Source organism: Haemaphysalis longicornis, unplaced genomic scaffold, assembly GCF_048455015.1.
Source record: "Haemaphysalis longicornis isolate Haplotype H1 unplaced genomic scaffold, Haemaphysalis longicornis Haplotype H1 scaffold_3, whole genome shotgun sequence".
NCBI lineage: Eukaryota > Metazoa > Arthropoda > Arachnida > Ixodida > Ixodidae > Haemaphysalis > Haemaphysalis longicornis.
Window position 1 is genome coordinate 42915379 of NW_027526335.1, and position 25791 is coordinate 42941169.

The 25791-nt window shown below is 48.5% G+C and overlaps 1 protein-coding gene across 4 annotated transcripts in view; it reads right to left on the minus strand.

Moving 5' to 3' along the window:
• The window catches only part of LOC144174341 (leucine-rich repeat, immunoglobulin-like domain and transmembrane domain-containing protein 3), a 265557-nt gene that overhangs the window by 151043 nt on the left and 88723 nt on the right, over nucleotides 1–25791 (minus strand). The gene's annotated exons all lie outside the window — the stretch shown is intronic.

A 25791-nucleotide genomic window follows, 5' to 3' on the forward strand; every position in this document is an offset into this window, starting at 1 on the left:
TTGTTATCAGCGCAGCGCTCTGTGCGAGAGTGGTACAGGACAGTTAACACTCGGAAGGGCAGAAAACTTCCCCCAAGTTACTGCCACATTAGATTTCCTGGCCAGCGATTACGGTCCGCTTCAATCAGAGCCTTTGCTCCTGGAGTCGTCCTCTAAGAAGCGCCCTCGCTCCCCCGCCCTGTCAGCTTTCTCGCAGTGCGCGCCACAGACGTCTTCGCGTGTGCTGTACGGGACAGCAGCGCAGATGAGATAACCCCATGGCTAAAGAGAACTACACGCTTCATGTGAAACAAAGCACCTCCTTACTGTTTTTCACCTTACCGGCGCGAAGGGGCGCATGCGCGTACTAGTTGAAGGCAGTTTTTACGAACGCGAAGTACGAAACAAAAGAAGCAAGCGAGGAGCAAAACGCGGTGTAAGGATAAGAGAAGGAAAAGCTTCCGGACGCAGTAAGGCTTTTCGCTGCTCGGTGCACAACGCCGGTGACCCTGGGAGCGAAAAAAGGATTAGGACTGCAGGGGACGGCCATTTTCCAGGCGACTCTCGAGGGACGGCGGGGCTGCAGGGCGGAAAAGCCTTGTCAGGGCAGAAAAAAAGGGGCAACCCGGGATAGGGAAGGAAAGGGCCGCGGGTTTTCTTGCGCCACGAGGGTCCCGTGTGTGTTCAGAAGCTTAGAAGACGACGCCGCTTTGCGACTCGGCGCGAATCAGCTCGCCGGGCTGAGAGAGCGCTGCGAAGTGGCAAATGGCGAAAAAAACTTGGGAGGGCGAGAGAGAAGAAACGAAAAAGAGATTTTCTCCCTCCTGATCTAGCGCGGGCCTATTAGAAGCGCGCTTTAAATTAACGACTCCGCCAACAGCGGTTTCCCTTCAATTTGTTTTCTTTCCGTCTTTTTCTTCCTCACAACCTCCGAGTTTCCGTTCTTGTTAGGGACGAGCTCTCTCAGGCTCTCTCACATAACACCCTGCGTGCAACCGAAGATCTGGCGAGGCGTAGCTCCTCTGCTGGAGATTGCGCCTGGAGCACGGGGGCCGTTCAATCTTCGTCTGCTCTTGTGCCACGGCCGCCACCTTTATCTTGTCGAGAGGCTCCTCCTCGGGCGCACAGGCCAGCCTCGTGGCTAAGTTTGTCACCACACGCCTGCCTAGAACGGCCGCCCCAGCGGCGGCCGTAATTGCGCCGTAATTAAAGAACGTTTGTAATCTCTCCCCACCGAAGACAATGTGGGTTTTTTCAACACGTATTCAGCTGCATCGCCCACTCTAAGTGGCCACTGAGAAAACTTCACTCTCTGCGTGGGCACTAAAGAAATACAAATCGGGCTTTGGTCAACCTTGGAAGTAATTGAAAGGACGACAGCGAGAAGTTTAGGGGACGTACCACGTGCCATACGTTTAGGCGGCGTTGGAACTTGGTGCGAGAAGTAGAAAGTGTGTCCCGCGCACTATAGCAATGAGGGGAGGAATTCCAGTGAAAAACATAGTGTGCGCAATGCCTCTCTGCTTCCAGACATCGCCCATTATTTCACTATATTGAACTAGTTCCTAAAGATAAGGTTGTGCCAACAAGTCTCAAGACCAGGGTTACCAGGTCTGGCGATTTGTCGCCAAACTGGCGACATTTTGACACTCCAAAAAAATTAAAAAGAGCGCAAAGGACGAGGACAAAGAAACACAGTAGACGGGATGCGCGCTCACTACCAACTGCAGGTAGTGAGCGCGCGTCCCGTCTACTGTGTTTCTTTGTCCTCGTCCTTTGCGCTCTTTTTAATTTTCTTGAAGCCATGAACCAACTCGCCCAACAATCCATTTTATTATTTTGAAACTCGTGGCAACGAAAATTTCAGTGTGACGACTTGGCTACTTTGTGGCTCCTTTAGGAATGGGTAATTGTACATATTTTGCGGCCCTTGTGACGCCCCACGTTTCACAAAAAGGGCCATATATGACCTTCCAGTGCATTTCAGCCGTCGAGACAAACTAAACAAACAGAACAGGGGCTGAATTATTGAAAACAAGGGCGTCGTTTTGAAGCGAGACGGTGCTGGCATGAAAGATAATGTATTCTTGTTTAGGGCGTCGCTTTCAGCCGGGGGAAACTGAGAAAACCACACGGTGCTCCTCTATGAGAAGCAACTTCACCATGGCGCAAAGCGAAGGGTGTCAATGTGTTAGTGTGAAACACTTTATTAAAGACAAAAGGCCATGAAGCACTGCAGTACGTGTCGCTTTGCGCCATAGTGAAGTTCATTCTCATGGAAGAACAGTGTGTGGCTTTCTCAATTTCCTTCCACACAAAGCGACACCCCGACCCAAGAATACGTTCTTTTGCATGGCATCCCCACGTCACTTCAACACGACGCCTCTTTATTCGAGAATGCGGCCCCACAAGAAACTTTTATGCACATGACATTGATTGGGCAAAGTCTAGAATAGGTCCCAACAAATCAGTACCTCCAACACACCCCCTTACAGGGCTACTTACCGGCACAAATCAAAATTTGGCTTGCTCTTTGTATATCCGGCACCTGATGTCGTATGAATAGCGCCAAAGCCTTCAAGCAACGCTGTCGGTTTAAATTGCGATGCTTCAGTAGTTTACAGGAGCTTGAGATTTAATACAGAGTGATGGGAAGTGTGTATGACGATGCATAATACGCACGCGAATACAAAGAGGAAGCGAAAGTAGTAAAACATTGTGTGCAGCGAACGCCTGTTCGAAATCGTTCATATCCTTCTAATTCTTTATCAAAACATGCATGTTTTAGATATTTTGCAGACAGTAATTAGCCGCTGGTGTCATCCCGCACGCCAACAAATGAATAAAACTTGTGATACCGTTTTCTACTTTTCAGAATTTCTGCATTTGTTTTGCGAAGGTGAACAAAAAGTATTAGCCTCTCCTGGCTTAACAACTTTTCTGGCTTTTTTTTAAACATACGCTTTAAGGTGGAGGATGTTTTGGCTACTTTCGGCAATTTCCCGGCGAATTTTTTCTTCTGAAGACCTGGTAACACTGCTCAAGACATACATTTAATATAGTACGGATATTCTCTGAGCCCGTAGGAAAATGCTGGTGGTCGGCAACGCGTAAGCAACATGGTCAGGTGGTTTTGTTAATGGCAACCCAACATCTCTGCTTTTATAGGAAAGTATCGGCTGTTTTTTCGGCCGATCTGCCTCCATACCTGTAGGGACATGAGTCTTCGCCGTTCTTTGTTTTTTCTGTCCTGGTTTATAGCGCTCGTTTTCTTGATGGGATGTGCAAGCAGTGCGCCTGCAGTGCGCCTTATCTACAAGGTCCAGTATGAAACACTAAGAAAGTAAGTCGAATCTGCGTTACTAAACATATGAACCAAAGTTCATCATTGATACTCAATTCAGGCGATTTGGGGAATGTAGCGCACCTTTTAAGGACTCTCTACCCCGCCGCCTTAAAGACGACATGTGAAACAGGGCGTCATCGCATTACATGTCAGTGAAATGTTTTGTAAAGGTGACGCCGCCGATATCATGAGACCGTGCAGGCCGATCGGGAGGGTAGTAAGACCAACAAGAGCTGCGCAACCAACAGAAATGCCACAGGGATGACCTGTGGCAACAGCAAACTCGGAACGTTTCTTTCCTGTAAAGCGTGCACCACCACAATAAGACCCTTTATGAGGAAAAGCGCAACAAACAATAAAATACGTACATGCGTTGTTCTTTTCTCGCTTTTTGTTTTTTGACACCGAGGCTGCAGAAAGTGTGTGGCAACATATATCCGCCATCGTTAATTTCTTCTGGTCAACTGGTGCCATCATGAGTTCCCAACAAGGATAAATTTGTATGACATCCCTCCTGTAATTTCTCTGGCCCATTCTCATCGGCAGTGACATAGGCCCTGATTTCTCAGTGGCATGCTTAAACGAAACGTGGCGCATTCGATGGTCGTTGCATGGTGCGGGAGGAAAAATAATTTCCTGCGCGAAAGCACAGGTAGCTTAGGAAGCGGAAAAATTGCATGGAGGCAAGAAAAATTCTCATTGGCTGCGAACACGGCTATGCACTGACCTGACGTTCGGCTAAAGGTTAGGGCCAACGGCTTTATTGTTGCTAAGAAGTTGCCATATTGTTCCTATTCTTCCTCCAACTGCCGATGGCGCAGTAGGAGGACGCTGCCGACTCGGGTATTCACCGGGATGACGTCATGCTGGCAACAATTTCTCGCCAGTCGTCGAGGAATGCTTTTCACATAAGCAATAATGAAACTTCATATCTCAAAAAGACGTAGAATGGGGCTAGGTGGTGATGTTTCATATTGAATTGTGCTACGCATACAAAGAGTAACGGGACGCTAACAGGGCTGAGCCCCGTCCCAGTCCTGTTAGCATCCCATTTGTCTTTGTATACGTAGCGCAATTCAATATGATTCATATATCAGCAATATACACCCAATGTGAGTAGTGCGGTAACAATGTGCCTCCGCATCCTTACACTAACAAAACATCGTGTCTTGCGTTACACTTTTCAACCGCATTTTCTCCCAATGAACGCGAAAGTACGCCAAAAATTCAGGTACGAAACATTTGTTAGTAGCGGTTTTGCTGGGGCTACTTGTTTGCACCGACATTCTTGGGAACAAATGCACTGCCTGTTAAAACCAAGAACACACACCGGTGAAAAGACACGTAGTAAACGTCTAAATACATGCACGTGCACGTATATATCCTTCCGAGTGGTTTTCCTACCTCGCTAAACTATAGATCACATGTGTTCCTTAAATGTATCTTGTTGACATGCCAAATCTGGGAAATGCAACAAGCAGCCACATCAGCCATGAATATTTTCTCTTAGCTGTACAAATATCGTTGCGACTTTCACCGGACCACACGTCTCTCCGCAGCCTAGAAAAACGTTACAACACAACTTGCACGCAGCGCAATAATGACTCAAACAACGTTTGCCTGTCGCACGCGACGACGTCGAGTCTCTGCGAGGCTTAAGGAAAGAGCGCAAGAAAATAATTCGCCGGGAAACCTTTTTAGAGAAATACTCCTCGTGGCAGTCGATGCTCAACGTGTCATTTATGTTTCGAGCTGGCGTAATTGTCGGGCCCCGCGAGAGTCGCTGCGCCCCCACCATACCCCCGAAGGCGTTGCTGTCCCTTCAACCGTTTATCGTTTTTTTTTCCTCCGTTCTTCCTCGCTCCCTCATTCAAGGCTTTTACATTTCTCCTCCTCTTGGAGCTCTCCTCCTCCATTTCGGCCCATTTTTTCCCACCGCTCATCCTTGTCTCTCCCGGCGCTCTTTTGTGCGACAGTTCGTTCCCTCTCGAGGCAATAACCGGGAGGCGGGTGCGTGTTCATTTTTAAAGCAGCCCGTGCTCTCCCCTCCCCGTCCCCCCGCCACCTCTTGCTTCTATTTTTGCTCCCCGTCGATCCCTGCTTTTCTCCGAACGAGAACATGAACGATGAAGAGCCACAGTGGCAGCGGTGCAGCAGCGGCGCAGTATAAGGGAGACGAGGCGGCCCCTCCGAAACTACCAGAGGGTGGAGACGGTTCCGAAGAGTCGGCCGGCGGAGCTCATTTCTCTTTCTTAACCGAGCGAGATCTGAAATCGATGGGCTCGCTACGGAGCGAGCGGGCGACGCGAGCGCGGTGGCGTTGGCGAGCCTTTGGCAGCGCCCGACGCTCATCAGAATCTACTTAAACGGTGGCCGACAACGGCGCTCGGGCGAGACCGCTTTGCTTGGGGGGGTAGCCCCCTCCCCTGTCCGCCATCCATGACAAGCTCCACTCCCTTCCCCCATCGTCCTCCACGAGCGGCGCCCAGAAGGCCTACAACAAGGCCCCGCGGCGCGTCCCCGCGCTTCGTTTTTCTTAATGGCGGCTCCCCCCTCTTCAAAGGCGTCCGACCAAAGGAAAGTGATAACGGTCTCCTTTACCGGCGGAGACCTCCGAGGAGTGTTCCGTTCTCTTCCGCTGTTGTTGCGCTTGGGCCGGCGCGTGTTGTCCCCCCGGGCAGAAGACACACGATCGCCTCAGCGGCTTGCTCTCCGAGTGCATTACGCCGTGCCGACAAATACGATCCTGCCTCTGTCCCGTATCTGCCACAACATTGCTCACGCTCGTCCCTGTTTCCCCCAAAAGGATAATAATAATAACGAAGGGGGCTATATCTGCGGTACTTCTTTCGCGACGGGACGCGACATTAGAGGTGTAAACGTCAGTCTCATGGCTCGAATTGAAAAAAAGTAGCATACAAACCAAGTTTCGTGCTTTTGGGCTCTGCATTCAATCGTCTGTGATTGGCAGGCACCGTACATTATCCCATCACATTATCCTATCCCATTATCGCACATAATAACTTGTGAAAATTGCCGGGTTCCACTGTGCTGCCTTCGGCAGTATGTGAATTATGTACTTCACGCGACCATGTTTCTAAGATTTAGCTGACCGTGGGCCAGTTTTTGATGCAGGACGTCTGTACACACGGCGTTGCAAACTGCTCGCCGAACCGGCAATACTTGACTTAAGAATTATTCGGCGTCCGTATATGTAGTAGCTCCGTGGCTGAGGTTTCTTCCTACTGGACATGACAACACCCGGCAGTCGTGTTTTATTAGAGGCCAAGTTATGAGAAAGTAAGATAGAAGCTTACCAGAACAACAAACACTGACATCGACGTGTAATAATGAGGCAAAACATAACATAAGGTACAAGATACCTCCAGAACTCCTACAGCAAGGATCATAGTCAACATAGCATTCAGAGCTATGATTTAGCACGTGACAATCTTATACTCGGTATATTATAGCATTTTACTTCATTTTTATGATTTTTTTTTTCCTTGAAGCCACTTCCCACCCCTTGATCCCCATCAGGAAACCGCGCCAACTACACAGTTAGACGCTTTAATACGTGAAAACGCCCAGTTGAAAGCGCAAATAGTTGACAATGAACGTCAAATAACCCTACTTCAAGAACAAATATCAGAGTTGCGAACACTACTTAACACAAGCACCCAGCATACACAGCAGTCCCCCCCACCAGCCGACCCCCTTCCCTCTACCTCACCTTTAGCAGCCCTTACTTCTTCCATTGCCGACCTTAAACTACTGTTCCAGTCAGAATTTACTGCTCTTGTACTCAGAATTCAGGCCTTGGAAGATAAAGCAACTGACACCACCAAACGGAAGAAGCAACGCAAACCGGGCCCTGCTCTCACCCCTGCCTCGTTCGCTGACGCCATTATGGACGACGATGCCTCCTCCACGCTCTCCACGTAAACTCCGCGCGCCTACCCAACCCCTCACAATATGGCACTGGAACTGTCGATCATTCCGTAAAAAGAAAGCCTCCCTCCAACCATATACATCGCAACACCTCCCAGCCGTCATCACCCTTCAAGAAGCTGACGCACAGCACCCGACCCTTCGAGACTACAATACCTTCCAAAACGACTCATCCATACGCACAGCTACGATCGTCCACAACCGATATACGGCCCAGCACCATGCCTTGACATCCACCATCGATTGTATCCTCGGGGAAATACTACCGACTCGAAAGGGTGACCGCAGTATTTTTGTGCTAAACGTCTATAGTCCCCCTCAGCTCACTCTGGCGGACTTCCCCTCCCTTTTAAAACAAGTACTTTCACTCGCTAAGCACCACCAGCTTGTGATCACTGGAGATTTTAATGCTCCTCATATGGCCTGGGGCTACCCCCGTAATGCCCGCAAAGGCACCATCGTATGGGACGCTATGAATCAACCCCGGCTTACGCTCTGCAACCTACCGAACACTCCCACCAGGATAGGCAACAGTGTATCAAGGGATACTACGCCAGACCTCACTTTTGTTCGCAACGTGACGGAATACACATGGCAATGCCTCCCTGACACTTTTGGTAGCGACCACCACATTATATCCATAACTATCCAAGGTATTGCCCCTTCTCGCATAGGCACAGCCCGACTCACGGACTGGAAAGCCCTTCGCGAACATTTACCCGCGGAAGAAATTAAAGACCTCGATAGATGGACGGCCGCTCTTTCGGATGTACTGAAAGCCCACTCAAAAGAATTCCCTCTCACCACCGACTATCCAGCCGTCGACCAACGCCTCAACAACTTGTGGACTGCGAGAAACAGCCTCATCAAGCGTTGGAAGCGCAACAAAACAAATCGGAAGTTGAAATTACGCATTGCGCACCTTACACGGCAAGCTGAAGAACATGCACAATCCTTAAGCCAACACAACTGGATGCAATTCTGCGATCGCTTGCAGGGCACTTTGGGCACCCGTAAAACATGGCACCTAATATGCTCCTTAATGGGAACGAAAGAAACAAAATCGGCCACTGAACAGCGCATACACCGCCTTATACACAACCACCCAGGCACCGAGCAAGAATTAATTGACACCTTACAAAAGAAATTCGCACGTGACCCGTCACAACCTTCTCCTCAATATCCGGTGTACTCGGGCAGCCACAATGCCGCACTTGACACACCCTTCACCATGCAAGAACTCGAAGCCGAACAGAGTAAACTCATCCGCAACACTACGCCGGGACATGACCACATCCCCAATAAGCTCCTCCGCAATCTGGATGACTTGGCTCTTGAGAATCTCCTCCAATACATCAATGACCACTGGGCCCGCGGCACGCTCCCACCACAGTGGCGCCATGCCGACATCACACTTATTCCAAAACCTCAGAAATCCGTCTCCCTTTCAAACCTACGTCCTATTTCTCTTACCTCGTGCGTCGGTAAGCTCATGGAACATTTGGTTCACACTCGCTTGACTGACTATATAGAAGACAACGCATTACTACCAAATACCATGTACGGCTTTAGACCACATCTGTCCACTCAAGATATTCTACTTCAGCTAAAGGAAGACATCATCTTTCGTATTCCTAAAAATCACAAATACTGCATTCTTGCTTTGGATATCAAAGGAGCATTCGATAACGTCACTCACGACGCCATCCTACACGGCCTCGCCACCCTCAACCCCGGTTCGAACACCTACAACTACGTTAAGGCGTTTCTAACAGAGCGCACGGCGACAGTGGGACTTGGACACCTACGCTCACCTAAGTTTACTGCTATTCCACGTGGTACCCCACAGGGGTCTGTCATTTCCCCACTCCTTTTCAATATCGCTATCAAAGATCTATCTGCGTAACTCTCTGCCATACCGGACCTGAAGCATGCTTTGTACGCAGATGACTTAACTTTATGGACTACCACAGGATCCATCGGAGACCAGCAAGAAGCCCTTCAAACAGCTGTTGATTACACATACAGGTACTTACAGGAGCGCGGTCTTACATGCGCACCAGAAAAATCGGCCGTCCTTACCCTTCAACAACGCACAACGGACAGAAGAATCTCCCCAGTACCAGACCCTAAAGTCCATATTCAAAACTTTCCCATTCCAACTGTTACCCAATTGCGCATACTCGGACTCACCATCCCACAGGACGGATCGGGCTCCCATACAATCCTACAACTTCAACGCACCATGACTCAGATAACCCAATTAATTCGCCGTATCACGCACAAACGGACCGGACTGAAAGAACCAGACCTCATCCGACTCATTCAAGCCGTGCTTATCAGCCGTGTTACGTACGGTACGCCTTACCTGTCCCTCAAGCCAGCCGAACGGCGAAAGCTAAATATTCTTATCCGAAAAACATACAAGACGGCCCTCGGACTTCCTACACGCACATCGAACGCCAAGCTGTTGCAACTGGGCTTACACAACACCTGGGAAGAGCTCTGTGAGGCGCAACGCACTTCACAACTCCAACGGCTCCAACTTACTAATGCTGGACGTGCGACCCTAGTGCGCCTTGGATATCCACCGTCTCCGATCTCCAGATGAAGAATACGTGTTCCACTGTCTATACGGAAACACATCCGCGTTACCCCAATTCCTAGAAATATGCATCCTACTTATCACGTTGGAAGACGAAGGGCCCGCGCCAACTATCTTCAGGCACAATTTCAAAATCAAAAGGAGGTGCTGTACACAGATGCCTCTCCCTACGTCACCAAAAACGCCTATGCGATTTCAGTTGTAAATAATACACCTCAGACCGTAGCCACCGCCACTGTCCTCACCACGGACACCGCCATTGCAGAGGAAGCAGCAATAGCCGTGGCAGCCACCACAACACAGAGCGACTACGTTACGATACTGACCGATTCTCAAGACGCTTGCCGCAACTTCCTGCGAGGCACTCTCTCCCCAGCAACCCTCAATATTCTCAAAACCAAAACTCACCTACCTGACCTCTGCATTATCTGGGCACCAAGTCATTCAGGCGTAGTCGGCAATGAAGCGGCGCATACCGCGGCTCGAGAAGCAGTACACCGGGCCATTGCGGACAGCCACAACCCTATGCCAACCACCCCCACTAACTATACGCCCCAACCCCTGCTAACATACAACGACATCCTCTCTCACTACCGACTATCCCGCCAACAGTTTCCTCCCCCACATAAGCAACTGACCAAAGAGGAAGGAGTTATACTTCGCCAGCTCCAAACTAACACCTTTCCCCACAACACGCTCTGGCACAAAATATTCCCCACCCAATTCTCCCCTCAGTGCATCTTCTGCCCCACATCAGGAACACTATACCACATAGTGTGGGAATGCCCGAACATCCCAGACCTCCCTCCCAATTCCAACCCTACCCCTTCACAGTGGGCGGCGGCGCTGACCAGCTCCGACCCCTGCTCCCAGCTTCGGCTGGTGAATAGGGCCCGGAAGGCCGGCTACAGCCAGGGAGTCCTGGACTGAGGATACCCCTCACTGGTCCGGAGTGACTGCACTCAACGGATGGGACAAATAAAGTTTTTTCCTCCTCCTCCTGAAGCCAACTGAAAACACTAAAACAGAAATGCTGAAGCACCAGATACGCTTTCCTGCCTTTCCTCCAACAGCAGGGCGTGGACAAGCTCTCTCTTTTGACGTTAAACCCCCTTTCTCGTCTTCTTTATATTAAGTTTTCTCACGGCATCAAACTGTGGTTCTTAGTTGTGCCCTTGTTTACAATAACAAGAAAACCTGTCCCTGCAGTGTTTATCTTGTTTACAGTGTCACTGGTCTCGCTCGACAGAAGCAGGGTGCGAAATAAGGTGGTGTTATTGCGGGCAGATGAACCGTAACTCGAGGGTAGCAGACGATCTGAAAATCGTGCAGTACAGGAGCCGTAAAGGACCAAGAAGGAGGCCTTTGTTCTACAGAGGACAAGAGTAGCCTGCTGCTGATTCCTATGATTACGATAACAAGGATGACGACGACGATGATGATAATGATGCAAAATTTGTCACACAAATGTTCTCTTAGGTTCATTACGGAAATAGGAAGGGTGTTATTTTGCGAAGAAAAAAATGCGCCCATGCAGTCCGTGCACGTGGTTGACCCGAGAAGAATCAAAGGGACCCTGCAACACTTTCTTCAACTTTTTTTAAATAAAAATGCTTGCAGAACGTAGTCACCCAACGCACTCAGTACTTAGATTAGGGGGTCGCAAATTACCTCAGCCAAAAATTACTGCTCTATGCCCATCAGATAGCGTGTAAACTCGCTCAAAAATGTTTTTTCTCTTTTCCGGTCTTGACTATCTTCAACGGCTCGAATTACGTCACTAAGGCCATGTACCGGCTGTTGGCCGGCTTTCCTTCAGTTGCAGCAATGAACGCTTTTCGACAGCAATTAAAAAAAAACACAAAAACAAGCAGAAATGGAAGGCGTATCTGGTGCGACGAGCAAATCACGCAGTGCCGCTCCGTGCTGGTGATAACTATAGCTTTCACAGTGGTTACAGACGCGAAGGAAAGAGTGAAAGCACTTATCTAAAGTGTTGCAGGGTCCCTTTAACGTGCGGCCGATGTTTTACGTATGACGCGTGGCCTAGCAATTTTGAAGTAACCAGCGGCCGGTGTTTGCCGCTGCCATATTGACGCTGCCCATGCGCACCGTTGTCGTCGCTTGAGCTGTGATTCCCGCAGTACCTCACTTCCCACGCGTCTGCTGCGACAGTGACTCTTTTTAGCTCCCTCCGATGCGCTGTTCGCACCTACCGGTGTCGGTAGATGCGGTGGTGCAGCTACGTCATCCATAAACCCAGCTAATCTTTCTTCGTCTCACTCCTAACTTGCCTCCAACATGGTCTTCTCGCGCATGCGCGTAGGCTTGCGTCAGAAAGGATTTCTGCGTACATTGGACCACCGGATATTATTGTACCCTAGCCGCACAAAGCTTCTCTTTAAAAGCACTTTTTTGTTGTCGAATTGAGCAAAACGCGAGTTGATGTCAGTTTTGTAGACCGAAGCCAAAACAGCCCTGCATTGAATTTTGATGGTTTTTTACGGGCACAGCGGCAGAAAAGCCGGCGTTCTGGGCTCTGCTGATTATGAGCAATAACGACACCTTTCAACGTCAAGCTAAACCCACGAGATTACAAGACGCTCCCCAACAGGTGCCCGCCAGTAGGGGCGGAAAGTTTTCACCACTCACGGGCGCCGCTGGGAGGTACGATGACGTCAGCAAGGGTGTGTAGTGCTCCGTAGAGCGCGCTCGCTCTCGATAAACCTTTGATAGGAGCGCTTCCGTATATCTGCGCCGGGAGCACTACAGAGTCTTCCTCGTCACCACGCACGATGATAGATCGATTGTAGGGTCTAACGCGGCGACGCAACGCAGGCGATGAGGCGCGCCGTAGTGGAGGGCTCCGGATTAATTTTGACCACCTGGGGACCTTTAACGTGCGCCAAAAGCTCGTACACACGGGCGTGTTTGCTTTTCGCCTCCATCAGAAAAGCGGCCGCCGCGGCCGGGAATCGAATCCGCGTCCTCGTGCTCAGCAGCACAAGCCATGCACGATAAGGTTACCGCGTTCCACGCTGAAAGGCGAAGCTTAGGTTTCCCCAAAGTTTTGTTGGGACGAGCTGCGAACAGGCCACATAAATTTCCAATATTGTTGATGTACCAAGATATGTGCTGTACATGTGTCTCTGTATTCCTTACTAATGTTGTTAAGATTGAATGGATCGTGCTGATTGACAATATTTTTGTACACTGCTGTCTTATGTGTAAGCGCGAGGCATTGTCCCCGTCCGGAGATGTTTGGATCTCCTTTTGCCTTGCCTCATAAGCATATGTAATTATGCCCGAATAAATATTCGATTAGATTTGAAATATTCCCGCTGCCTTTTTGCGTGTCCACGTAGTCGCTTTGTTCCTTCTTTCCTCTTTCTCTCTTTCTCTCTCTCTTTTATTCTGACTATTTCTGTGTCTAACTTGCCGGAAGCCAAAAGAAGTATATACGCGCTTAACCTAACAACATCGCTGACTTTACGCAAATTAGCTCAGTAGAAACTGCTCTTTGTGTCCTTTTTGCATTTATATGAATTTGAGTGGCAGACGGTCTTGTAGAAGCAAAATTCTTGCTAATGCGCCCGAAAAGCAACCACAAGCTCCTCGCAAACTGCCGACTAATGGGCCGCAAAGCACACGTTAGACCTTGTCCCGTCTAGTGTAATAACAGGGAAAGTACCCAGTGCTCTAACAAGGGAGAAGCTCGTCCCATATACAGAAAAAAAAATTCTCACCCGAATTTTTTTTCTCATCGTTCTAGCTCTCCTCATGTTTCTTGCGCTTACGCAGAGTGTGTCAAATTCAACTTGTGTCCAAGCAAACAAGGGTCGCGCTCAAAATGCAAGGCACGTCCTCAGCGCCGGCACGAAGCAAGCTCCTCGTGGTCGTCGTTGACTCTATATTGGCCGAGCCGACAATTCTCTCCGCACGACTGTTTTCTTTTTTTTTTTTTTTACTTATGGTATACGTTGCATGTTTTCGAGTTGAAAGAAACAGCCTGTATAAAGTGTAGGAACTGCCGGTGGTATGGAGAATTTTGATGACACTTCTTGCTGAGCTGTAGACACTGGCTTTTCGCAAACGAACTCTCCTCTGCATCGTAGGATGGTCGCGGCCCAGACAAAATGAATTCACACACTTGTAGATCAATACAGCAGAAATGTTCAAAGTGAGAACGCTAAACCAACTGTTGACGTAAGCAAACGTTGGCATTGAAGTTAAGCCAACCGTTCACGGTACGTTATACCAACGTTCTCACTGGCACATTTCATGAAGCCTACCACATGTTTATATTCATGGATCGCTTCCGCAAAGCTTGGTGCAAGAGGCGACGCGAGTGTGCGATTGCCCGACGCTAGGCCTAGCGCATTAGGTCTACCACATTCGGCCTAGGGCGTTTAGGACTAACGTCGCCAACCGTTACCCATTTAAAAAAGTACTCATTGTACTCGTTGTCCTTCAAACTGAAGATACCGATCGTTGTCATAGGGCCTGAAAGCTAAACGTTCTGACTAAGCCCCGGCACTGCTAAGCACACCGGAATTATCCTGCCGTTGATACATACCCGCACTGTTGTAAATCACCACAGCGGGATATTGACAAACGCTTAATAAACAGGAATGCAGGCTGCTGCAGAGCGCGCCTCTACAGAAGCTGCTTAGGATTGCAGGACGCAATCAATGAATCAATAAATCAATTACAGCCCACGCACTAGGAGAGTTTACCACAATAATTATGAGTCGAGTCCGTATTTCGAATCCTGTATGCCTATTCTAAAGCGTAGCAAAGTGCTACGTATACACAGAATATAACATATGCCCGCAATGGGGTAGTGGGCAACGCGTTATTCGCAGCAATGAACGCTTATTTCGCATGATATTTTGTAGTTAGCGGCACCACACGGTCAATAAGTTTGTTTATGCTGTATTTATGTAATATTCATATTTCTGTCATTCATTCATAATATTCATATATCTTTTGGTATTCGACACTTTCATTGAGAAAGACGTGAATTATAAGCGTGGAGGACGAATGGACTTTGGTTGAAAGAGGCTGAAAGCTGGAGCGAGAGGAGTGGCGTGTGGTCGACTTAAAATAATTCACACGTGCTACAGACAAAGTGCTACAGACAAACTTAGGGGTGCTTAGGGCTTCCTAAGAATCTGAAGTCGAAATGCTAGTTGGATCTTCTGTTGACTTACTGTTGAACTCTCTGTTAAACTTTGGTGTCGCTCTCTTGGGGCCGCTGCAGCAGCTTCGTCCATAGCCATTTCCCAATTTTCTCGCTATGGCGGTTATGGCGAGCGGCATATCGAGCTTATCTAGCCTCTTCTGCCGTAGCGTACTTTCTAGGTCTTCTCCACCAGCGAATAAGTCCGGGTGCGCCGTAAACAACAGCTATGTGAAATGAAACTCTGGCCACGTCCAGAACGTTCTTTTTTTTTTTTTTTTGTCTGCGCTGCTTTCCTTTCAGGGCACGCGCATTCGTCTCGCGCTTCTTCCTTACGTACCGCCACTTTCCTGCAGCGACTTCATCAATGTTCAACACTTTTGGTGCATAACTTTTGTGGTTCTCCAAATGAACCAGTTCAGAGAGAAGTGAGTTTGGATAGAAAGATTTTCTACTGGAGATTTTCTACAATGATAGATCTACGGGAGCACATTTCGCGATTAGAACACGAAACCAAGACAGCGCATCCTCTAGAAAAATTTTTCTGCTCATACATAACACTGTGAAGATGACTTCCACCTTAGAGTCCCCTAGCTGGCTAATGTCGAAATGCGGGCAGGTGTGCATTGCCGGTAGATTATTTTCGGAAACACATTTACCTATCCGAAGCCTATCCATCGGAGCTGGTTACAAAAGTAGAAGCCAAAGCCGCAGACGACGCAAATCTCTTCCCCCGCTATAAAAACAGCGAGCGGTGAGCCGAACAACCAGAAAATGGCTGATGAGGGGCAGCGGAATAGAGCGTTATTCATAAGTGGGTCAACCACAGGACGTGGGAGGGATGGGATGCTGCGGAAGAGAGGAGGGAGCATGACAGGCGCTCGGACCTTTGGCGGCGTAACCACGGACTAACAATAGACGAATCACCGCGTCGTCGTCGGAAGTGTTTGCGACGCGGCAGTGCAGGCTGCGACGACAAAAACCCGCGTTGCACGGGCCCCGCACGTTGTGTGGGCCGGGGAGAGAATTTATTGTCTCGCCGCCGCCTCCGGCGCTGTTGTTGCCGCCCGGGGGACAAAGCCCGGGGCGTCGACCGGCACGCTTCTTCTCTAATTGAAGAAACTCCGCCCCCTCCTCTTGCCTCCCGAACGCTTTCGGGAGGCGGCGGAGGAGGACGCATTCCTTTTACCGATCCTTTCCCTATTCTTTTCCCTTCCCCATCTCCGCGGGGACGGCTGCGTTGGCGGCCGGGTGTCTTTACTTTTACGTCGTTCTTTTTCCTCCCTCTTACAATCCTCGAGGAGGGCGCTCCTCGGACGTGCCGAGCTAATGAACAACGGCGTGCCGGCGAGTCGGCGCGTTCATTAATAACCGGCTGTTTATCGTGCCGCTGACGCGCCCGTGCCAGCGGTGTTGTGCTGTTCTTCCGGGTCCGGAGCCTTTCTCCTCTAGACTCCGTCTCCTTATCGGACCACCACCCTTCCAACCCTCGCCGTTTGTCAGACAGCCGCCGACGGCCGGGTTCCGATTGGGGAGAAGGAAGGGGGAGGCGAGGGTTCCCTCTTTACAACGACGCGCCCTCTCCACGTAGGCGACATTGCACGATGCCGCTTCCGCCACCACTCCTCTTGCTTTCCGGCTGGCAAGAACAAACCCTTTGCCGCTTCGACGGGGCCGCGGAATGCGTGTCTGTCTGAAGGGGAATAATCGTGCACGGTGCCAACACCAACATGAAAACCGAGAATCTGTCGGGACTCGCTTCACTTCGCAGACCGATCACGCACACCTGGCTGTTCACGCTACCACTGTGGGTTTTACGGAGAACCTAGAATGGTGGTGTCGCAAGGATGCATGCTACGGCAGTTTGCAGAGACACGCCGAGGCGGAAGTGCGGTTATTTTCTTCTGTATAATCTAATGTTCGTATGCTTTTTATTAAGGGGTAGTTAAGGCGCTGGACAATTATTTGTTCGGTAAAGAAGGGCGCCATTCGCTAGAAGTTGCAAGAATAGTCAATCTTGTGTGTTGCTTCTTTTCTGGCCAAGAACGTTACTGGTAGACGCCTGTATGGAACAAAACATGATTAACCCGTCTATTCTTCGAGTTGCAAGCAATTAGGGCACATTAGCACAGGACAACATGTGGCCCGTTATGCAAACAGCCAGCTACACCCAGTTATAGGGAGACGAAATTTATACAGTCTAAACTCGATCTAACGAAACCCGTTGTTACGAATTCGCGAATCAAACGAACAAATTCGAATTACCCCCCTGCAGGTGTCTATTCGGTTCAATGCTTTTATGAACTGGAGCTCACGAAACAGATTCAGCGCCATTCCCGATTGAATGAAGCATTTTAAGTTCCGCAAGCCCTCAACACGAGCAAGAAGAAAAAATGCCGCCCAGTTCCTGGGAACAGCATTGTCGGCTTAACAAGGTATGAACAGATCTGAGCTTGCACGCCTGTCTGAGTGCTGACGCAGACGCAGATGCCAGTGCAGCGGAGCTCTTGAACGAGGAAGAAATTTTACAGTGAGCTTCCAGCGTACAAGAGGTCTCAGAGTATGCTGATGACCCAAAAACTGCTGTTTCTCTTCTGCCCGCTACAGGCCAGGTGATGAACACTACTGACATGCTCAGGCGGTTTGCTGAGGCTCACGAAGGAACCGAGGACGTGTTGAACGCGCTTACAAGCTACGAAAAGTCTGTCCACCCAATGCTGACCAACCAAACGCCGACAAAAACCACAAGCTTGTTTCTTTTTTTTTTTTTTTTTCAGGAAACAAATTCGTTTCCCACAGAACCCTTAGCGCTTTATTATTATTCCCACCAGGGACAGTTAGTCTATTGATAAATTGTCGGCGGACGAGCTCTGCGGCCGCCGCAATTACGATATCAGGGTAGCCGCTAGGATGCACCTCCCTTTACACATCGAATTTACGGAATCAACTGCTAGTAAACTGGCAGTCCCGATTTTACGAAGTTCTCATTTTAACGCAATAATTCGCGGCTCCCGGTGACTTCGTTAGATAGGGTTTTAACTGTAAATTGAGCAATGAGGGAAGTTACATGGGAAGGAATTTAAAACCTTCTGACAACAATGCAACTATCCGAGGTGGCTAGCCGTTTACCTCACCCCACCCTCCTTTAACAAAAAAAATGAATAAAATAAAAAAAGCAATTTTACAAAATTTATTACGAATCTCAGTTTCCTGAAACGCAACTAAAGCAAAGTTAATGCGGGAATTGGTAGCCCGTATAAAGAATTTCGTGCTTGTTTCAATTCAACCTCTTTTCGAAAACAGCTGATATTCTGTCCATTTATTTCTCTCGATGTTTAGATACCTGTATCAAGAAATGAGGGGTTGAACTTCTTCATAGCCGTAAAAGCAATACACTAGGTAAACTTCTGGGTGACGGATAAAAAATCCGGTATTTTCACAGCATTAGCTCAAATTTCACCACTATATATGGTCACTTTCATTCGCAGGAGCACAAGAGTTTATATTCTAAGATTAAACTAAAGGAAACCAAAACAACCGGAAAAGAAAGATATTTGTGTAAAAATTGGGAAAGGGCGGGGGTCCCCATTTAGACTGAGCCGGAAAGTTGAAACTTTACAGAAAAAGAGAGCCGCAATCATCTAGTATACTCGTAATGCAAAAGGGAACAGCTTCCCTTGCTTGATTTACATCTCAAAAGCAAACTTTGATCCAACCTAAAGGGGAAAAAAAAAGAGTATCGTAAAAGCCAGTTTCTCTAGGTGAAACACCGGGCGTGGAATGACCACACGTATACAGCAAGGGAACAGGGAAATCAAGGTATTCTCGGAAAGGCTCGATCGGAGTGCATTGACTCGTGTCATGGACGCCAGCTACTTCCGCCGTGCACCGAGAGAGGTGCGCCGGAAGCGAGCAGAAGAAATGCAATCTGTCCATTTCCGTTCGGCAGTTCGGGAGCTTGTCGTGCTCCAAATTAAACTCCAGCCCCAGCGTTAAGCAAGTCAACGCACTGCCAACGCAGCAGAAAGTCCCATTTGTGTCCCAAACAGCCTCCGCTTCTATTGCCGCCCGCGGTATATTGCCACCGCCGGCAGGCCGCCTAAAGCTTCTGGCGTAATCCGCGCTACCCGCGGGCTGTATTTCAAACCCTGCGTGCCTTTTCCTGGAGTAAAAAGATCGCCGCTACATCATTATGTATCACAAGTTGCTACAACAGGGGGAGATCGTATATAACCTGGTTTCATTTTTTTCCCCCTCTAACTTGTCGTCGTTTCTGAACGGGAGAAAAATTGCCGCGTGAAGGCGACAGGGATGTTGTGAATCGATTCTTTCTTGTTGTTTTCATTATATTCAGTTTTTACAGCCGGTTCACATTTTTACACGTTGAAGTACCTGTCCAGGAGCCCAGATTTTTAATATTTTCTGTACGATCAAAAGTCGTAACCGAGCGCATATTGCGGGCCGACTGCACTTCTCGTGCACTTTTCTCTCCCTCGAATTCGATGCGACCGAAAGAACGCAGCACCTGTGATTTTGTTAGGGTAATTGACATACGGTAAAGCAATTTATCTGCAAAAACTGCGGCCGCTCCTATAAGCTTTTTGCTTATCATGCAAGTGAAAAATATTAGTCATCTAATGTTGGGCTTCTTTGATAAACTTCACATTTAGCTACTGCATTAGGGCTTATTCCGACTGGTCACAAGCTAGGGACTCAATAAAGGCTAACTTTACTCAAATTTCCTAAACCATTGCAATTTCTTCTCACGGTTTATTTTCGCAAATTGAGCTCTGAATAAAGATTCAACCCGGCGTAAAATTGCTCATTTTATGTTGTGTTAAGGCGCATGGTGAAACAAATACCTTCATGTGGCCATGAACATGATAAAGCATGGTAGGCTGTAAATACATCCATTGCAGAGTGAAATGTCGAAAGTAAACATTTAGCCTTTCTTGTAATTCCCAGCGCATCCAGATGTACGCAGACAGTTGTGGTAGCGATTAAACCCGAACCACCGCTAAAAAATGAAAACGATTGGCACAATTTAGTTTATATACAGTTTGCATATATATATATATATATATATATATATATATATATATATATATATATATATACATATATATATATATATAGCAGTAAAAGAAAATTCTCGAGGAGCCAGAAGAAATAGTTGTTACTCAAGATGAAGACTGGTCCTCCAGTCGAAACGTCAGTAAACCACTGTTTTTGTTTTTAATCGTGCGTCTACCGTTTTCTAAACTATATATATATATATATATATAAATATAGGGTGTGCCTCAATGGTCCATCTTAGCGCCCTCTTCTCTATTTTCATGCACGAATGACATTATTTTCTTGCACGACACCACATACTACAAGTACGACACAACTATATTTTCGTCTGATGTGCGATATTCTATCTTATAGCTTACAAGTGGCCTTGCCACCAGCGAATAAAAACTTAACGTAAGGAGTACCTCCTCTGTGCAGTTTTGCTTTCAGAAAAAAAACAATACTTGCTTTTTTTTTTCAAATCCTACTTTATATTAGAAGAAGGTTGGCTTCGTATCCCCGCTAACGTGCACAATACACTAGGTGAGATCGTCGAAGCTCAACAGACAGCACAGCTCACGCGTCTCGCACAAACTAGAACAGGCCGGGCAATACTGAAAAGGCTAGGGTATCAATCGAGGCTGCAGGAGGGTAGGGACTGGCTGCCGCTTCCGCGGGAGCTACTCCGACAGTTGCACGTCGCCCCCCTCCCCCGCCACATGAACCCAGAAGAGAATTACGAACGAAGGCTCGCCAGAGCCCGAGCGCTTACGGCCACTCATTCCACCGACACCGGGGCCTTCTACGTCGACGTGGCTAGGTACCCGGACCGCAAGAACACCTACGCGACCGCCGTCATCGCCGCCACCACTGGCGAGCTCTATACGGCCGGCAGCATCGTGGCATCTACCACCGAGCAAGCAGAGGAGTTTGCCATAGCGCTGGCCCTCTCCAACCCCAACTGCACTACCATCCTCAGTGACTCGCGGACTGCAGTCCTGCGCTTCGCCGAGAACAAAGTACATCCGAGTGTAGTGAGGGTGTGCGGGGCCCTAAGACCATCATCGACGGGCGTGTGCATCAAATGGTTCCCAGCCCACATGGGTATGGTAGGACCCGAAGCGAACCGCAATGAGGACGCGGACCGGATGGCGCGTGCGCTCACTAGACGCAACGCCTGTCCTGCTCCCCCTCCTGCGGAAAACTACGACAGCGACGGTGAAGACTTCACCCCGATTAACACATACGGAGAGGTGCTGAGATGGTTCAGAGAAACCAGAAGACAGTACCCAGGTCCCCACTCCAACCTCTCTAGGCAAGAGGCAGTGATCCTCAGACAGCTACAAGTGCGCGCGACGTGGACCCCGGTGTGGGCCAAACACGTGCATCCCGAACTACAACCCAGTGACGTGTGTGTGCTATGTGGTGTTACTCGCGCTACTATGGCGCACATGCTATGGACATGCTCAGTGACCCCGGAACCCACGGATGTGCTTCCTCCTCACCTTGCTCGTGCGGTGTGCAAGGAAGACTTTGACTCCCAACGAAGGGCCGTCCAGTTTGCTCTGGAGGCCCTCCAACGCCAGCAATCGAGGGCGCTGCCTCCCCTTCAGGAGGCTGGTACCCCTGATTAACTTCTAGCCGGCCAATAAAGATGTTGTTCTCTCTCTCTCTTAAAACATTCTCGCTGATTTCAACTTCAAGTGGCTAAGTACGTATTTCCATTCTTGGAAAGGCTTTTAATGGGGGTTGATTCACGCCCGTCTGGATTTTAGCGTTCAAATTTTTCTAGGCTTATGTTTTAAATTCGGTTTGAAGCGTCTTCGGGTTTTGCCTACAATCCCATTTTATTGACGCAGATTCGGTATTTTATTTTGTGTTGTAGTACGAAACTTTTATGAGCCATACACTCAATCACCATCTCGCAGTTGTAGCTCTTCCGTTAAACACAGTTCTTTGTGTACTGGTTTCTCTTGAATTCTTGAGTGTAATTTAGAATACGCACAACTATTATTGAAAGGGGGAGCTTGTTTCATGCGTAGTTTCTAGCTTAGGAGTCCTTGCTACAAACTAAGCTCCGGATGTATGTAAGTTACGGGGCCAAACTATAGCGCAGCAACTTTGACGGCGATTTACACGGAATATATAGAGGCTTCAAAAAATTATTTTTCCGGTGTTCGTACTCAAACTGACTCAATTTGTGTGCGAGATATCTTTAGGCAACGATTTTGCTCATTTCGTGAAGAGGTCCGTCTACTGAGAGGAATTTCTCGGCATGTAGGACATATTTTTACGCTTTGCCAGATTTCTATTGCAGATAGCACTAGTTGTACGCGCAAAGATAAGCGCCCATCTGTAAAATAGGCGAGATTGAGTCGGACGCCGCTGAGCTTGGGGAGGAATACTAGCCCGGAATGAGGACGGCGTCTAGGGGGGCAGATGAAGAGCGCGTGCCCGGGAAGGGGCAGAGGAGCACGGTGCACCAGCTGCTTAAGGTCCAAGCGTCCGCACCTCAAAATACCACGCACAAAAAGCCCAGCAGCCAGCCACTTTTTCGTGCTACAGGGAGAAGCCCACCTGAATTTCTGAAAGCCGCAGATTCAATGCCACGCTGCGTACACGTGAACCATCGGCTGTCTATCCCGTGCAAATGAACAGTAGAGGGCACACCGCAGCAATCGCTGGCCACAAGCTGAACAGGACCGGCGAAAGCTGCGGGCTAAGCGAGCCTAGGAGGCTTGCTCGTTAAACGCTATCAGGTAGTGATACGTCCTACAAGTTCTTGAAGTCTGATAAATTTCTTACGCGCTTTAAGAACACGTAAAAAGTAAAATATTATCGCTTATATAAACAATAATATATCGGTAAACCAAATTTCGGTTCAAGGTGGCCTTGGGGCTGTCGGCGAGAACTGCCATTGTGGTCACCCGCCGCGTGGCCCAGTGGCTAAGGCGTTGAGCTGACAAGCCAAATGGAAGCCCCTCAGATGCCAACAGTGGTGGCTACTTTTAGGTGGAGGCAAAAAACGCGCCCCTTTTGTCGAGACGACGGAGCACTTAGAGATATCTTCACGTGTTCTAAATTATTCCGTAGCACCCCATTATGGCGCTCCTCATAACGCAGGTGTAGCTTAAGCACACAAAACCTTAAAAAATTCAAACAAACTAACTTAATAATATTAAGATCATAGAAGTTCCGAAGCCACAAAAATAGTCATACGCTATTCGTTACACAATTATAACAAAATCTACGACGCGTAGCTTAGAATTTCTGTTTTGTCTTTCAGGTACTTTAGTTCCGCTTCAAAGCTGCTTATGAGCAGAGGATTAAAAGTTATTGAAAATTGTTTGCGAGCAAAGCAAAATCAGGCGGCTGTCTTTAATGCACTCTCATAGTGCATATACTCTTTGCACGAAGCAAGCTGGGTATGAACACCAGCCTGCAGACGGCCATCAAAAACGCTGCTGCCCATAACGCGAATAACAAGATGAAAAGGATGTTAATGCCTGAAATTCTTTGAACGCGGAAGCCGTTATCTGCCCCGCTATTTCCATCTAGCTAAAACGATGAAACTACAACACTGATGACGTGAGACACAAACATCAACAGCCACTCCACATAATTTTCTAGCACAAACAAAGTCGATTGATTCGAAATCGATTGCAAGGGGTCGAGAAAACTTAGCCGTGTGATATTACCTTTATTCAAACGCAGCATCAGAGTAAGGGTGCTTTTGGTGATGAGGTTGGTTCCTTCCTCGAAACATTTTAAGCTGTTTTTATGAAGGCGCATTTATGTATGGTCATGGCACAACTTCTAGCGCAGGTATTTCAATGAAACTTAGTACGGTAATACGTTTTCGATGCACATATTGAGTCCCAAGAACTTTGTAAAAATACGAGACTGAACTTTTAAAGCAGCGAATATATGTTTTTATTTCTTTCGACGGAGAATCACGGCAAAGAAAAAACAACTGGCCGAAAATCCACCGAAACAGTTCCGATGCCATTAGCCTCTGAGTGAGAGCGTGCCAGCTAAAAATTCAGGCTAAATGCAGAATAATTAGCTTAAGGCAAATAATAGATCAGGGCATTGAAATACAGGTACAGCTTTAGGACCATGAAAGAGGATTTTGTCCTGGAATGAAGGCAAGAAAACGATGATGTCGATAAAATGCTACCCTTGCAGCAATTACGCTACAGCGAACAGGTATCATCCTGGTGCATTAACACTACCTCGTCAACATTTGAAGTTCTCAGGAATAATCTCCGCATCGCGCATACGCACCCCGAGCCCATAAAAAATCCGTACAGTTCCGCTCTCGAAAAAAGCACAAAAATTAGAGCACTCAACGTGAAAGCTGTCGGAAGTGAAGAGCACTGATTCGCCATAATGGGCTGTAGCGCCATTATCCGCTCACAGCTACCACCCGACGCAATTCAAATTTTCCGCCTTCGCAGTGCTCGCGCGTCCCCCACCTGAAACAGCGCCAGCGGGAGTTCTGTTCTTTTTGAGCTTGATTTTCCTCCCGCTCGTTCCGGCGTTGCAGTTGCACTTCTTTCGCATTGCTTTTCGCAATAAACACGTTTACTCTCTCTCTCCCCCTCTCGCTTACTATCGTAAAAACCAACCCAGCGAGCGTTCATACCTAAATGAACTCGGGCGCTGCCGGTTAATTACGTATATTTTCCTTCAAATGTATCTGCAGTTTTTTTTTTTTTGGGGGGGGGGGTGGGGGGGGGGGGGCTAAACAATGGGGAGATGCATGACAAGTGGCAGCGGCTGACGAGTTTCGAACGGCTATGACTATTTAAACCACTTGATTTCGAAGCCTCTGCGGAACGCCCTACGGCGGCACGCCGGGCTCTACTTGGGTCCGTTATCTCGCTGCGCCACCTGATTCCGGCAGTCGCTTGACATCGAACGTTACAGCGAGCTACGACGACAAGGCGAGCCCCTAAAGTGCCCTGCTCTTTAAAAAAAAAAAATTAGCGGCGTCTGTCTAAGGGCACCCGCTGCTGCCCTCCCACGTCGCTATCGGTGGACCCAGGTGTGATTTCTTCACACCCAGAAAGACGCAGCCAACTACACGTGGAACCGGTCCGAGCCCACCTCTTCCCGAGCTCACGTGGCGGCAGTGTTTAGCTCACCTTGAACCCGTGGCTCTGAGCCTTGCGGTGCACAGCTGTGTGGTGCGCATGCGCTTAGCGGCTCTCAACGGCTTCGATGATATGTTAACCGAAGACGTTGCCATGCGGCCCTTCCACAGCTTTACGAGTACCGCGCATGGCGGACCATAGCACTGAACCAACGTGCTTCACGTACACCTCGTTTTTAAGATCGTTGGCCACGCCTAAAATCTTCATGACTGCCATAAGAGGCGAAGTCGACAGTGTATTCGTAATAACGCACATGAAACGAGATATTGTGCGCACGGCGCACGGGCTGGCTCATGTATCCCGTGAGTCGAAGTTTCGGTATTATCGATCCCCACCTGGTTTAAGTTAATCCGCCGTCAATCAATACGACACGGACCAAAGCCCGGGTGCAGCTTCATCGACTAAAAACCTCAAAATATGACGCTCCGTTCGCATTTCCCTGCGGAGCGTTTGTCTCTACACCGTATACAGTAAAAGCTCGTTAATTAAAACTCGATGGGGAGCATAAAATTGT